The sequence below is a fragment of the Microcebus murinus genome, chromosome 29, assembly GCF_040939455.1.
Source record: "Microcebus murinus isolate Inina chromosome 29, M.murinus_Inina_mat1.0, whole genome shotgun sequence".
Taxonomy (NCBI): domain Eukaryota; kingdom Metazoa; phylum Chordata; class Mammalia; order Primates; family Cheirogaleidae; genus Microcebus; species Microcebus murinus.
Genome location: NC_134132.1, coordinates 12,832,523 through 12,849,021, shown reverse-complemented (window position 1 = coordinate 12,849,021; position 16,499 = coordinate 12,832,523). Strand labels below are relative to the sequence as shown.

General features: G+C 38.6%; 1 protein-coding gene across 9 annotated transcripts in view; it reads right to left on the bottom strand.

Moving 5' to 3' along the window:
• Positions 1-16,499, bottom strand: part of WDFY3 (WD repeat and FYVE domain containing 3) — a 269,179-nt gene that overhangs the window by 242,743 nt on the left and 9,937 nt on the right. For 6 of the 9 annotated variants that reach the window (XM_075998729.1, XM_075998725.1, XM_075998731.1 and 3 more), the window contains exon 1: positions 12,071-15,184. The exons of 2 other annotated variants lie outside the window; for them this stretch is intronic. The gene's annotated coding sequence lies outside the window, so the exon portion shown is untranslated. Of the gene's footprint in view, positions 1-12,070; positions 15,186-16,499 lie in introns of those variants that run through there. One more of the 9 variants, XM_075998723.1, reaches the window with a different exon arrangement.

Below are 16,499 nucleotides of genomic sequence, written 5' to 3'. Positions count from 1 at the left end.
TTTGGTAGGCTCTTTTCCTTCTTGCCTTTCTGTTTGACAGAGTTAGGAAGTATATGCACATACACACACATATACATACAAATACATGTACATAAATATACCCATACATAAAATACATGAACTAATGAATTCACACCGTTTTACCACAATTTCAATTCATCCCCCACAGGATTTATTTTTGACTTCCCTCATCCCATATTTGTATGCCCCTCCTTTCCCAGGGAGAATCCTCATTCTGACAACCTCAAAACATTTACTGGATCTCCAATACACCTAAAAAGTCCCAGAAGTGCTTTGTCCATATCACTATAAAAAATAAACCTAACAGAAGAGTTCAAAATTTGCCTGCATTCCCTCCCTCTCACCCCTACCCAACCTGAGGATACAGAGTAAAATACTATGTTAATAAATTACTTAGATTCACTTTGTCTCCTTCAATGTAGGTATAGCACCAATTTAAAATGCATTCGGGTTCATTTGTTTTTATGAATTAGGATTTCCCTCCAGTCCCATCCTTATTTCGAATATGGAAAAAAATATGCTTTGAAAAGTCAAAACTATGTAAAAGGTACACTCTGAAATGTCACTATCTCCCATAAACCTTTGGCCCCATTACCTCTCAGCATCCCTTCTTTTTGTAAAATCAAGCACATAAGTATGTTTGCTTTTTGTTGGTTTTTTTTTTTTTGAGACAGAGTCTCACTTTGTTGCCCAGGCTAGAGTGAGTGCGGTAGCATCAGCCTAGCTTACAGCAACCTCAAACTCCTGGACTCAAGCAATCCTGCTGCCTCAGCCTCCCGAGTAGCTGGGACTGCAGGCATGTGCCATCATGCCCGGCTAATTTTTTTTCTATATTTATTAGTTGGCCAATTAATTTCTATTTATAGTAGAGACAGGGTCTCACTCTTGCTGAGGGTGGTTTCGAACTCCTGACCTCGAGCAATCCACCCGCCTCGGCCTCCCAGAGTGCTAGGATTATAGGCGTGAGCCACCGTGCCCGGCCACATAAGTATGTTTTATCCTCCCTTTTATCTTACATAAAAGATAGCATATTATATATGTGTGTTTACACTAACCAGTTCAATCCAGACTGGAGGAAGCTCTTCCCAAAGCATTTTATAAAAACCAGCAATATCCTGATATCAAAACCAGACGAAGAGATTAAAAGAAAAGACGACTACAAATCTAATATTCTTTCTGAACACAGATGCAAAGACTTTTAACAAAATATTAGCAAACCAAATCTGGCAATATGTAAAAGGCATTATTGCATCATGACCAAGCACATTTATCCTGGAAATGCAAGGCTGGTTTAACATTCAAAAATGAATCAAGCCGGGCGCGGTGGCTCACGCCTGTAATCCTAGCTCTCTGGGAGGCCGAGGCGGGCGGATTGCTCAACGTCAGGAGTTCAAAACCAGCCTGAGCAAGAGCGAGACCCCGTCTCTACTATAAATAGAAAGAAATTAATTGACCAACTGATATATATGTAAAAAATTAGCCGGGCATGGTGGCGCATGCCTGTAGTCCCAGCTACTCGGGAGGCTGAGGCAGGAGGATTGCTCGAGCCCAGGAGTTTGAGGTTGCTGTGAGCTAGGCTGACGCCACGGCACTCACTCTAGCCTGGGCAACAAAGTGAGACTCTGTCTCAAAAAAAAAAAAAAAAAAAAAAATGAATCAATATAATTCACCACATCAATAGAATGAAGAAAAAAAGCCGTATATTCTCAATAGATGTTTGTAAAAGCACTTGAAAAAATTAAACATGCATTAATGATAAAAACACTTACTCAACTAGGAATAGAATGAAACTTACTCAACCTGGTAAATGGCATTGTTAAAACAGATAAAGCTAACATCGGTATTTAATGGTGAAAGACTGAAGGCTTTCTCTGTCTTTAACATTATACTAGAAGTCCTACCCAGTACAATAAGGTATGAAAAATAAAAGGCATACATTGAAATGGAAGAAATAAAACTACCTTTAATCTAGACAACAGGACTGTCTATACAGAAAACCCCCTTAAAATCTATTGGGGGAAAAAAAAACTACTTGAGTAAGAGAATTCAGCAAGACTGCAGTATACAAAGTTCAATATACAAAACTCAGCTGTGCTTCCATGTATCAACAATGAAACAATTGGAAATATATATATAGTACCATTTAAAATAGCACCCCAAAAACATGAAATGCTTAGGGATAAATCTAACTAATTAAGTGCAAGATTTGTACTTTGAAGACTAGAAAACAATGATGAGATAAATCAAAGATGAATTCTGTATTCACAGATTAGGAGACAATATAGTCAAGGTATCTCTTCTCCCCATATTCATCTACAGATTTGATACAACTGCAATAACAATTACAGCAGACTTTATTTTTTGGAAATTGATGATTCTAAAATTCACACAGAAAAGCAAGGAAACTAGAATAGACAAAACAATTATAAAACAAAACAAAATTGGAGGACTCCGATTACCTGATTCCAAGACTTACTGTACAGCTATGGTGGTAATTAAGATAATGTGGTAGTCATGAGAGGACAGACATCTAGATCAATGGTAAAGAGTAGAAATTCCAGAAATAGTTGCACTGATATATGGTCAACTGATTTGTGACAAAGATGTCAGGCAACTTAATGGAGAAAAGAAAAAAAACTTTTCAACAAATGATACTAGAACTGGACATACACACGCCAAGAAAAAACCCGCAAAAAACTGAACTCATACAACACATCATATACAGAATTTAAGTAAAAATGGATCACAGACTTAAGTGTACAACCTAAAACTATAAAACTTCTAGAATAAACCTTAGGGCAAAATCACTGATGCCTCTGAATTAGGCAGAGAAGCCTCTGATAGGATATAAACAGAAGTACAAACCATAAAAAAAAAATGGACTTTATCAAAATTGACTTCTGCTCTATAAAAGACACTGTTATAAAAATGAAAAGAAGCCACAAACTGGGAGAAAATATTTGTAAATTACATACCAGACTGGTATCCAAAATATTTAATGACTTCTTATAACTCAGTAAAATAAGCAAACTAATTTTATTATTTATTTTTTTTTGAGACAGAGTCTCACTCTGTTTCCCAGGCTAGAGTGAGTGCCGTGGCATTAGCCTCGCTCACAGCAACCTCCAACTCCTGGGCTCAAGCGATCCTCCTGCCTCAGCCTCCCAAGTAGCTGGGACTACAGGCATGCGCCACCATGCCCGGCTAATTTTACATATATGTTAGTTGGCCAATTAATTTCTTTCTATTTATAGTAGAGACGGGGTCTCGCTCTTGCTCAGGCTGGTTTCGAACTCGAGCAATCCGCCCGCCTCGGCCTCCCAAAGTGCTAGGATTACAGGCGTGAGCCACCGCGCCCGGCCAGCAAACTAATTTTAAAAGGAGCAAATGATGTCAACAGATAAAAAAAAAAAAAAAGATACAGATATCAAACAAGCACATGAAATCATGATTATTATTTATGAAAAGCTAATTGAAACATTTTGAACAATGTTGCTATGAACATGAGTCTTTTCATTGATGTGTGCTTTCATTTCTCTTATGCATCCACCTAGGAATGGAATTTATACTTCATAAAGATTATGTTTAAGTTCATAAGAAACTAACCCACTGTTTGCTAAAGTGGTTGTACCACTTCATCAGAAATGCAATGAGAGAAAACGTCCAATTGCTGCATATCCTGACCAAACTTAAAATTGTCAGATTTTATTTTTAGTCATTCTAGTGGGTATGTACTGGTCTCACCCTATGGTTTTATTTGCATTTCCCCGGTGATCAGTGATACTGAGCATCTTCTATGTACTTGTATCTTTCCATGCAGTACAGTACGCATTACCCATTCATATATCCTTGGTGAAGTATATGTTCTTTGCCCATTTTTTTGACAGGGTTCTTGGTCTTCTTATTAGTGAATTGTGAGAATCCCTTATATATCCTGGCTCAAATCCTTTGCCAGGGATGTTTATGTTTTGCATATACTTCTCCCCAGTCTGTGGCTGGCCTTTTCTTTTTTTTTTTTTTTTTTACATGGTGAAGCATGTTCATTTTGAGAAAATTCATTGAGCTACATACACTTATGATTTGTTCACTTTTATTTACATATATACAGTTGACCCTTGAACGATTCAGGTTTGAATATCTGGGCCCACTTGTATGTGAATTTTTTTCTGTCTCTGCCAACCCTGAGACAACAGGACCAATCTCTCTTCTTTCTCCTCATCCTCAGCCTACTCAGAGTAAAGACGAGGATGAAGACCCTTTATGGTGACCCAGTTCCAATTAATAAACAGTAAATAGGCCGGGCGCTGTGGCTCACGCCTGTAATCCTAGCTCTTGGGAGGCCGAGGCGGGCGGATTGCTCAACGTCAGGAGTTCAAAACCAGCCTGAGCAAGAGCGAGACCCCGTCTCTACTATAAATAGAAAGAAATTAATTGGCCAACTGATATATATATAAAAAATTAGCCGGGCATGGTGGCACATGCCTGTAGTCCCAGCTACCCGGGAGGCTGAGGCAGAAGGATCACTCGAGCCCAGGAGTTTGAGGTTGCTGTGAGCTAGGACGCCACGGCACTCACTCTAGCCTGGGCAACAAAGCGAGACTCTGTCTCAAAAAAAAAAAAATAAAAAAAATAAACAGTAAATATATTTTCTCTTTATGGTCTGCTTAACAACATTTTCTTTAGCTTACTTCATTTTAAGAATAGATATAATACACACACAAAATGTGCATTAATTGACTGTTTAGGTTGTCAGTAAGAATATTATTAAAGTTTCAGGGGAGTCGAAAGCTATATATGGATTTCTGACTGCATGGGGGTCGCACTCCTAACCCCTGTGTTGCTCAAGGGTCAACTGTACTTGAATGAGTTTATTTTGAAAGAAGAATCACTGTTCTTTGAAAAGGGGACTAAAATCATCATCAACTAGTAATCTAGCCTAAAGATGATACAATTGGCCTACACATACTAAAAACTGAAAAATAAGTCCTTATACTCCTAGTTATGACCTCTTCTTTTGCCTCAGGTCACTGTCAGATGCCCAGACATTAAAGCTAAAATTAGCAAGAGAGAATAACATGTCTACAGCCTCCCTCCTGCTGCACCTTCCTGACTGCAATTTGACCTCTGAATTATAGACATTTCAGATCAGGATATTGTATTTTTTGTTAACTGCAGGAAAAGTTTTAAATGAAAACCTTATGCCGATGGTGAAAGCAAAGAAATTCAACATAAGTCTAACTACAGCAAAAACTAACTCGTGCAATGACTTTCAATAAGCATCTGACTGTCACAGATCAAATAGGCTGAAACAAACAACAAGACAATGCTACATAGCCTTTCATTGACAGCACAAATAGCTTTACATAAGTATGACTTATTAGTCCTTACTCATTTCAAAATTATCTCCCCTACCTACAAAAAGCAAAAAAATCATATGCTGGCATTTTTCATATTAGTGAAAGTACATCTTTAGAATATAAAACATCAAACAGAATGTTTAATAAAATAATAAAAGCTGCTCTCCATCACAATACCAACTATTCTTCTTTTCCCCAACCCATGCCCCAAAGATGATTGTTGTTACCAGTTTGGTGTCTACCTTTTCAGACATTCTCTATGGTCAAATGAGTATATGTGTGCACGTGTACACATACACACACACACACATGTGCCTTCACAAACACAGGATATAGGGCATATTAGCGTTCTAAGAACCAAAATAAAAAGAAATTTTAAAATAAGGACAATAGTTGAGAAACTATAAAATATGGCATTAAAGAGAAATCGTTTCAGTCAACTAAGACAAAAATAAGTTAAAAATATAGTCACTGGATGTGGGGAACTTGTAAGAATACGTTAGTATTATTACTTGTGTAGCAGACAGCTCTTGGAGTGGCTAAAGAGCCTACAACCCTTCCCTTTTCTGTTCCATGATCAATGACCTTGAAAAGAAGAGAAGATAAATGATAAGGAGACTCGGAAACAGCTATTTCAATGAACCCCTCGCAACAGGGCCATCGACTGTCCCATGTGACATATTCCTGAAAGGGTCTCCGCCCTGGTAGTTCCAACTGCAGTCCTCCACTGACATTAACACTGCACAGCACTGCTACAGGACACTCCAGGAGAGCCCCCCGAGTTCCTCTCATGGTCTTCCTAGCCCCAAAGTTGCAACCTCTCTTTCTGTTGATGGTCAGGAACAGTCCCTCGATCAATTCCACGAGTCTCCACTTTTGCTTGCTTTTCTGCTGTCGTGAGGGAATCGAACTGAACTTGGTAAGCTCAGCTTTCAGTAGAGTGAAACAGTTATTTTGTCTCCCGGTATAAGTCATTTCTTCCTTGGGTGCTAAATAAAACTTCCGTATCAGCAGATGAAAGACAACACCCCCACCATCACCACACGGTTCTCACATCCAGAGTATTCTGGAGATGGGAGATATTGAATACGGGTGAGCGGTTCGGAGCTTATTTTATATACTCCAGAACTGCACCCCAATTCCAGAAGGTTTTAGCTGGGCAACAACTTGCTTATTATCAAGTTTCAAGATGCCAACACCTCCTACTGTGAGAACAGCCGTGGTCTGACAGTCTCTTTGATAACACCAGTGAGACCCCTGGGCATCTGCCCCACTGCCACTGGAAGTGAATTCCTGGACCAGAGCGATTTACGTGTGACCATGTGACTTGCGTGAAGCATTCACCAATCTTGAAGAGCGGTGCCCGCAGAGTCAAAAATTCAGAATTGTGTTTCTCAACAGTGAAAAATCAGCCATTGTCTCGCCATTTCTATAATGCGAAGGGCTTGATGCGATTTGCCAGCTAAGAGGTAGGCCCCCTACAGGGGACTCAGGCAAATAAATGGGTTCTCAACAGCAGTGGTATTGAGGTCAGTCTTGGGGAGTTTACCCAACTGAGCCCTTCCTTGCATAACCGCTTCTCCTTCACCTGGTGGTTTTCACAAACCTATTGAGCAAGGACCAGGCAAGGCTGCAGAAAGAAATATGACTTGATCTATGATGTGTGTGTCATCTTATCTACCTGATTATTATAACAACAGGCTTTGTATTTCTGATTTTTCAGCAGAATGCTGGTGAACAGAACCCTGGTAAGGCAGATACTAGCAGAAGGTAGCAGAGATATAAAATCTGAAGTCAAACAGGTGAGGGCTTTGTGCATACTTGCAGAACTAAGGATCGTAGCCACCACTTACTGCCTCACTAGTCAATGGTGTGCAATAAATACCCGTGTTTTCCTTTAGATGCGTTTTTTTTTTTTTAATTTCCTCTTCCTTTTCCCCAAGTATGCAGACGGCGAGTTGGCAGTGGTTAAATTAAGGTGGTAAAATATCAAGAAAGAATCGCAATGGGATCAGAGACAACATGCTATTCGCAGAGTCAGCAGCAACATGGCACCGCCTCTGGACATGGAACCTCAGCTCGCATTTGGATTTTTCTCCCACTGGAAAATCTCCATCAATAGATGACATAGCAGGGCTATTTCCATTTTTATATAAGTGGGGAGGGGGGTGCAAGGGGAAAGAGAAGAAGAGGGAAAAGGATTACGGATTAAGCTACCCAAGAGTGAGATGTTTTAAACACCTTCTGGGGGGGGCACCAAACTGTCGCGTGCCCCCTTCTCTGGGCATGGTCCCCAGCACCCACAGGCAGACTATGACCATACATCATCACAACTCTGCATCTCCTGGCTCTTGTACACACAGACACCTAACCTGAACTGGGCTAACCTCATCCTTTCCTGCTGGTATATAAAAACTGAAAAGGCAAAGCAAAGAGACTAAACCCTTTAAAAAGAAGTCACCTTAATGCCAGGAGTCTAGAAAGAAGGCACAGAAACTCCTGCTGATGAGACAGACCCTCGGGGCAACTCTGGTTTCTTCTGTTCAAACCCCACTTGCTCAGCTCATCATTCAATTCCCAGGAAGAGTCCCAAAAATTCCTTTTCCCCTCCTTTAAGCTAGTTAAGAGTCAGCTGACTACAACCAAAAAAAAAAAAAAAAAATGCTACCATGACTTCTAGGAAGTAAATTAAAGGTGTGGAGTTTCTCATTTTAAGGTCAGATTATCATAAATCATGCATTTTTCCTTGCTTCCTCTTACCCCACTCAGAAACTAAACTCCTAGGAGCATAATTTTGCCTTCCAAATTGTGACATTAGAACCCTCATGCCTAACATGCTTTCTCATATCCTCCTGTTTTGCAAGGAGGCATATTCACTCCCGGTGTTCAAGCCTGTTCACTTCAGCAGCAGTTCCCCGTCAAGACGTTGCTATGAAGCATCAGCAGTTCTCTGCGTCTCGTGATGCCAGCCCAGTGCCAATACAGCAGACTCAGCAGACTCAATGATTACTGATTAACAACCGAAATTGTTGCTTCCTTAAAGATACTTAATAGTATATAAAAGAACATCAAGCCCAGCCTGTTTCTTGCTTCTCCTGTCACTTAAACCCTAGATCACCAACGTGGACTTGCGATAGGACAGATACTTAAACCATTTCAGCCCAAATCTTGGATTCTGGATCAAGTCATCATTGTCTTTATACTTCAGATTAGATGATGAGGGTTTCTAAGAGCTTTTTCTGATACCCATCCTGTTTTCTACTCCTCCCCCTTCTGCTCTCCTAACCGGTTTACAGCACAGTTATCATAACCAAGCCTCTGTTTTGACACTTTCGGAGGTACCTCTAGTCTGATCCCTGCTCTGTCTCTTCCTAGGACTGGGAGATGCCTACTTTCAATTACCAGTCCCAATCCCAAAGACTGATATCAGGCCCTTAAAGCCCAGAACCTACAAGCAGAATTCTCTGGTGGCCACTCATACATGTATGCATGTATGTTCTCATTCATTTGGGTATTTATACACATACACCATCCTATCCCAGATTCCATGTGCTTTTTCACCTTGAATTCCCACTAACAATAGGCTGATTGGATTGTTCTCTGGCTGTTCTGCCCTTGGCATGGCCTACCAAGGAGAACTTCTCCTCAGCACCTCTAGTTTAAGCTAGGCTGTTTCTAACACACAGCACTATTCCTTGAGTATGAACTCATTCTAGTCTGTCCTGTACAATGGTAACCTCAGCCCTACTCTAAAACTTAGCCATATCACAATACTATAAAGCTCTATCAAATCCTGAGGTATGGCAAAGGTAAGCAAACTTACAGAATTTAGAAATGAAACTAATAGATAAAAGAAAAACTTTCTTTTCTAAATGGTATGAGCTGGATATTTTGCAATATAGTATAATTAAAAACATTAACATAATATGGGAAAATATTTCTGGACATTTACATGCAAAATCACCAGATTGTAATTTTTGAAAATGGAGAAAAAAATGACTACATTACATTTCGTAAATATATTCTATCATAGCACACTGAAATGACCATCTGATTCCCAAGAGTTCTATTAGCAATATGTTGACACAAAAAAGATACGTCAGAAGCAATAAAATAAATACATATATAAAAAAATACGAATCAGTACCTCTTTGATCAATGTTAAATTCTTCTTTATGAAAGTTGTTAGACTTCTAATTCCATGTAGTGTCCCAAAAATGAGATTCCCATCACTTTCTCCAAAATCTAGTTTTGTTATTAATCCTACAACCTCATTAAAGTTTCTCCTTGTACTGGCTTTTTCTACAACCTTTATTCCTAACTAAAGATGAAGCCACAAATGGGATCATCATCAGTATAAGGAAAAACTACCAAGCAGCCCACGACACAAGGACAAAAGCGTATGGATTTGCTTCATAAGCCAAAAAAATGCAGTAAGAACAAGTGCAATGGATAATAAAGAACTCCAAATACAGTGGCTAGTGGGGGAAACAAATGAAATCTCAAAACAGATACTGTTACCACATTATTTAATAATTATCTGTTCATAAGCTAAACTATTAATAGTATACAAACTATTTGAAAGAATAGCATCTTATCTTATTTTCAGTACACAAAGTAGACACCCAATAAACACATGCTGAATGAAAACACAAATCAAGGATTCAGATTTCTAGTAAAAGTGTCAAAGGTACTCTGCTTATACTGAAATATAAATCATTGTGGAATGTAAAAATGTCCCCTTTTCCAAAAACATTATCTATTGATCAATAAACACAATGCAAAATACATCTCATATCATGAATTTCCTTTACTCTTACCCTTTTACTAGGCAATTATTTTCCTCTATTTTAACTTTACATTTCCATAACCCTTCCCTCAATCTAAAACATTTAATATTTATCTTTTACATTTGACTATTTATTTGGTAGAACATCTCTGTATTTTGGGTATCTGAGAATGAGTTACTGGCCAATATATTTATCTTCTAAATTGCCCTTCACAGACATGTTTTCTTTGCAACAAAAGCTACAGTGAGTTGAACTCTCATGAAGAAAACAAGATTATCTGATGGGAAAAAAATAATTAAATTTAGTCTTAACCACAACTCCATTAAGCCAGAGCACTCTTTACTAATTTAGTCATTTTACCATCTTTAAAAAAATTTTTTTAGAAAAATATTACTTTATATTGATCCCTTAACGATAACAGATGATGGAATACAGAAGTCGGACTCAAAGCCTGTGCACAGGACTAGCTTCTGTTACTTAGGATGAGACAAAAAAAAAAAAAAAATAGATGTACCTTGACATCAAGACACCTAACATGCTATGTGAAAGCACTTCTAAACTTTAACAAAACTCAAGCACACATAGATGTGATTAGTATCTATAAGCCATACTTGACATTAAATAACACCACCAAAGTAACAATTAGATGCTGGAATGCAGCCAGTCTTCTTCCATTAAAACAGTGCTTGCTAAACAAGATCTTCACTGGACTGGAATGGTTTGTCGGATGACATCAGGATATGCAAAGCAACTATTAAACTGCGTGCTAATAAAGTGGGTGTCAACCAGCAGAGTAGGAAGAAAGCTAGAATACGAGAACCCTTTCAAAGACCTTTCAACAGTGCCAAGCAGCAGTCGGGAAGTGGCTCATTTTTTATAAAAGTATCAGTCGAGGTTGAGAAAACGAAAAGTGCATGAAAATCCATAGAGGAAGGAATAATAAAGCTAAGAATGGTACAACACTATTCCCCAAGCTATGAACAGAGATCACTGGTGTCATCTCAGAATGGCAATGCAGTCGATTTCTTCCCTGCCCTGACCCGACCACACAAATACATGTCGGCGGTTGTCGTGGCCTTGATGCATTTTCAGTGGCTGCCATGCCTTGACAGGCTTCCGCACGTGCTCCTGAAAGTGTGGACGTCTATGCCAATCCCTGTGGTGGTTACGCAACCCTAGACAAGCAGCGAACTTATTTACTCCGGTGACTCAGATGTAGATCTAGGTCTCCGTGGAGGTAGAGAACATGAATGAATGTTACGACACCAATTTTTCATTAATATTTATTGCGTAACTAAAGCAAACTGACACGATTTTCTGATCTCTATGGGTCTGATAAAGAAATTAGCTTTCAGAAATGCTTCGGGTTTCACAAGGTCCAATGTGGCAGCTGTTTTGCTGAATGACCCGAGGCAAAACAACACCTTTTTACGTAAAACTCTTATTTTCAATCTCCCTTTTTTTTCCTCTTTCCTTCTATCATGTTGCCATTCACCCAAATCCTCCTTTCCCTTCTTCCTTCAGCCTGCCTCTGATAGCTACCTCTCAGTAATGCTGAACTCCACAATTATCAAGAAAACTTTTTCAATTCTGTTTCACTCAGAGGTCACAGAAATACTTTAAACGTCGTAGCGTCAAAAATAATAAAACAGCAATAAATCAGTTTTCATCTTAACCGAAGAGATAACTTGTAACTTATTTCTGGATTTAGCAAATTAATTGAAATATATTAAATATATATGTATATATAAATGACATCTGTCATTAATTCAACAGATCAAATTATCTTTAAAAAGAATACATAGATTGGTGCAGCCATTATGGAAAACAGTATGGAAGGTCCTAAAGAAATTACAAATAGAACTACCATATGACCCTGTCATCCCTCTTCTGGGTACATACCCCAAGGAAAGGAAGTCACCACATCGTGAAGATGTCTGCACTCCTCTGTTCACTGCAGCATTATTCACAGTGGCCAAGATATGGAAGCGGGCTCAGTGTCCCTCAATAAACAAATGAAGAAACTGTGGCACACACATACAATGGAATCTTATTCAGCCTTAAAAAAGGAGGAGATCCCGCCATTTGCCACAACATGGATGGACCTGGAGGACATCATGATAAAGTGAAATGAGCCAGGAACAGAAAGACAAATGTTGCATGATCTCATTTATATCTGGGGAAAAGAAAAAAAAAAAAAAAAAGGTCAAATATGCACAGTGATAGAGAATAAAACAGTGGTTACCAGGGTTAGGGTGTCCAGGGGAGGAAAAATGGGGAGACGTAGGGTCAAAGGATACAAAGTAGCAGATATATAGAATGAACAAGTTTAAAGATCTAATGTGCAACCTGAGGACTGTAGTTAGTAATAGTGTATTGTACTCAGGATTTTAGCTAAAAGAGTAGGTTATAGCTGCTCTTGCCACAGGTGGGGAAAATGGGTAACTTTCTGAGATGACGGATATTAATTTTAATATCCGTCACCATAGTGATAGATTAATTTTTCTCATTTTTCTCACCATAGTAACCATTTTACTATACACATATATGTATCTCATAATAGCATGTGTATATCTTAAATATGCCCAAATTTATTTTTTAAAAAAGAATACATGCTAAGGGAGTCATATTTAAATAATTTTTATGATGACCTACTTAGAAAACAACTTTTGCTTCATTTTGCAAGTATTTTACTTTATTCCCAATCCTTTCTTCATTGCTTAAATATTAAACTTGGGCTTTTTCCCCTCCAAAAAGCCCTTCTGATTTACTGATAGTGACATCAAACAAATTTATAATTTTCTATAATATTAATATAAGTAAATTTCACAATTCTCAAAAAAATTCAATCAATCCTCTTGATATTCAGATCAAATATCATCTTAGATTTCTCCAAAACAGTTCCACCAAAAGTAATCTTTCTACTCCTTAACTGTCCATAGAATTTCTGTACCTATCAGAAATTACTGGTGTAATTTAGTCATTACACCAATCAATCAAGCTAAATAAAATTATTAGGCAATCAATACAAAATTATTCTAAAAATAATGATACAGACTTTATTTTTATACCATACTTGTTTATTTACCTATGGCATTTATCATCTAAATCACATTACAATATGTTTTAATGACCCATACCATGCGGAAAGAACTTGGACTTCAGAGTAAGACAGAGACCCAGTAAATTTACCTTCGATTTATAGGCTGAACAGAAAAAAGAAACACAATAAAACACATCCTATCATTCTTTCACTCGACAGTGAACAGTCTTAGAATTCCTCAGATGGACAGTAAATATTTATTTTCTTAAGACTTACAGAATTTTCTAACAATATGCTTATTATCTATGTATACTTATGCACTTAATAAATGTTTATTGAAGGCCAATTACATGCCTATGTTATATGTTTACAGAGACATAAAATGTGCGGAAATACATTATACGATATGTAGTAACATTCTATAGCTGTTTGCTACATTACAAAATACCCCTTTACTTTTCCAAAATCTCCTCTATATTCGGTAAAGTGAAAGTAGATATTCAATGAATATTCCTTGGCTAACGGCTCAGTATGTCTTACTTTATTTCTTTTACATGTTAAGAAATTTCCCAGTAAGCAAATATAGTAGTGATTAAGTAAAGAAGTCCAGCAAAGAGGAATTAAGAAGAATGCTACGTAATTAAAATTTCGACGTGACTACGTCCAGGGCTGTGACTGAATTACCCAGTGGAAAATAATCGCCCATTTGCCAAGTTACCTGTCACCCCTTTTATAAAAAAGGCAGGGAAGAAACACATCCTGGGTGTGCGGCCCGTGGAAATAAGGCACAGAAGCTGAATTTGTAAACGCCAATATCTTAACCCTCTAAGGAGAGCCAAAATATCAACGTTCTTGTATTTAACATTTTTCAGAATGAGTAAGATCACTATGCTTTTAGTAATAAATCTAACCAGTTATTGTACTATAATTATATAAGATGTTACCACTGGGGAAAGGTGGGTGAAGAGTACACAAAACCCTGTACATATTTTGCAACTTCCTGGGCTTATACTGATGTCAAATTAAAAATTAAAAAAAAAAAAAAAAAAAAGTAAATCAATAAGGTAGTGTTAGGGAAATTAAAACTGGCGAATTAATTGTTTTTCTAAACTCGAACATTTAAAATGTACTAAGTAATTTGAATACTTTGCGAAAATATTTGTGGGGATTCTTTTTAAAGTGTTGAGTCCTGTGCACGATAATTAATCACCTCCTAAATTATGCAATTTACAAAGTGAAATCTGTGTGTGTGGATGTTTTCCTTAAGAGCAAGACAATAAAACAAGTTAATCTGCAGACATACAAATTAAGCTGTCTCCTCCCGAAGAAAAGAGCAGATAACACAAAATAATTTTGGCATACTTTTTTAACAAACCAAATAATGGCTATGTATCAGTATTCCTATTTTCCTTAGGCGAATATTAAACAAATTGACCTCCTTTAAGTCCCGTCCTTACTGGCTGGGGAACAGAGGGAAACAAACGAGGAGGAAACATTTACACAGGAAGAGGAAGCAGGAAGCAGGGCCTGGCATTAAAAATGCAGCCGATTCATCGAGTGTTGACCACACACCTATTACAACATGTCAAAAGTCACCCTGTCCCATGATCTCCACTCACAAACATTGGTACCCAGGGTTTGAGAAACTGAGGAAAGCTAAAAGAATTCGTGCTAGAACTCAGTTATCACTATCATCTCAAGGATCTACCGTGTTTGTCCGACACTAAGACAGGGTCTTACATTTATTTTTCCTCAAGAAGACACCCCAGGGCTTGTTTTCAGGGGATGCGTTATTTTCCCCTCAAAGCCTCAGCTTGCAGCACGCACAGGATGGCTGGGACCTGACAGGGGGAGCCGACCTTGTCTGGGGGGCTGCCCGCACCTTTCCAGTCACCTCTGGGGCAGTAGCTTTCACCATGGGGCAGATGAGAAGGGCTGCTCGTGTTCTTTCCCTTTCCCCAGGACACGCATGGGTTGCGCAGATGCGCTGCGCAGCCACGCCCCTCACTAGGGCTGATTTTCATAGCCACGCCCACCACTGGGGCTGATTTTCATAGCCACGCCCACCACTGGGGCTGATTTTCATAGCCACGCCCATCACTGGGACTGATTTTCATAGCCACGCCCCCATCACTAAGGCTTATTTTCGGGGTAGGGCTTCTGTTACCGAAATGCTTAGAAATCCTGCTAGGGCTTATTTTATGGGTAGGTCTTATTTTCGGGGAAACACGGTAGTGTGGAAAGGAACACCAACAAAGGAAGAACCAGAGGCCAGACAGCCCAGGTGACCTGCCCAGAAGAACACAGCCCACCAGTGGCAGAGGAAGAACAAGAAGCTTTCCACTGCTGGGCCTGTGAAGTGCCATTATAAACAAACAGGCACTAATCTTTTACAGGTAGTAATAATGAATCCTTTAAGAGATTAGGCCATACGCAAAAGCATCAAACAACTGTAATTATGTTATTTTTAAAAATCCTTACTCACTCAGTAGTCCTCTAAACTCCAAAACACTTTAAATCCACTTTGGATTCACATGTATGTAGGTAATTTAAAGTTTCTAAGCTTGCAACCTCACCAAAATATATAATTATAGCACCTCCTATGTCAATTCTCTTTATTAAGTGGGGATTCAATTTTCTTAAGGCTTAAAAGTATGTGCTATTATGGTTCATTATAATGACAGAAAGGGTTATGTCAGGACACCTACAAGTGTTGAGCCTGCTCAACTACTACAACACCTGATCACCATGGTATTCTTTTGCAGAATATCACAAAACAATGATCTATTAAAATTAAAATAACTAGGCTGGGCACGGTAGGCTGTAATCCTAGCTCTCTGGGAGGCCGAGGTGGGCGGATTGCTCAAGGTCAGGAGTTCAAAACCAGCCTGAGCAAGAGCGAGACCCGTCTCTACTATAAATAGAAAGAAATTAATTGGCCAACTAATATATATACAAAAAATTAGCCGGGCATGGTGGCGCATGCCTGTAGTCCCAGCTACTTGGGAGGCTGAGGCAGAAGGATTACTTGAGCCCAGGAGTTTGAGGTTGCTGTGAGCTAGGCTGACGTCATGGCACTCACTATAGCCTGGGCAACAAGCAAGACTCTGTCTCACAAAAAAAAAAAAAAAAAATTAAAATAACTAAATGCATTAATAGTATGCTAAATCATATACTATACACAGACATACTAATAACACAAATAGAAGCAGGTGGTAAAAGTATTTTTTAAAAAACTTATGGGCAAGCCAGGCGCGGTGGCTCACGCCTGTAATCCTAGCTCTCTGG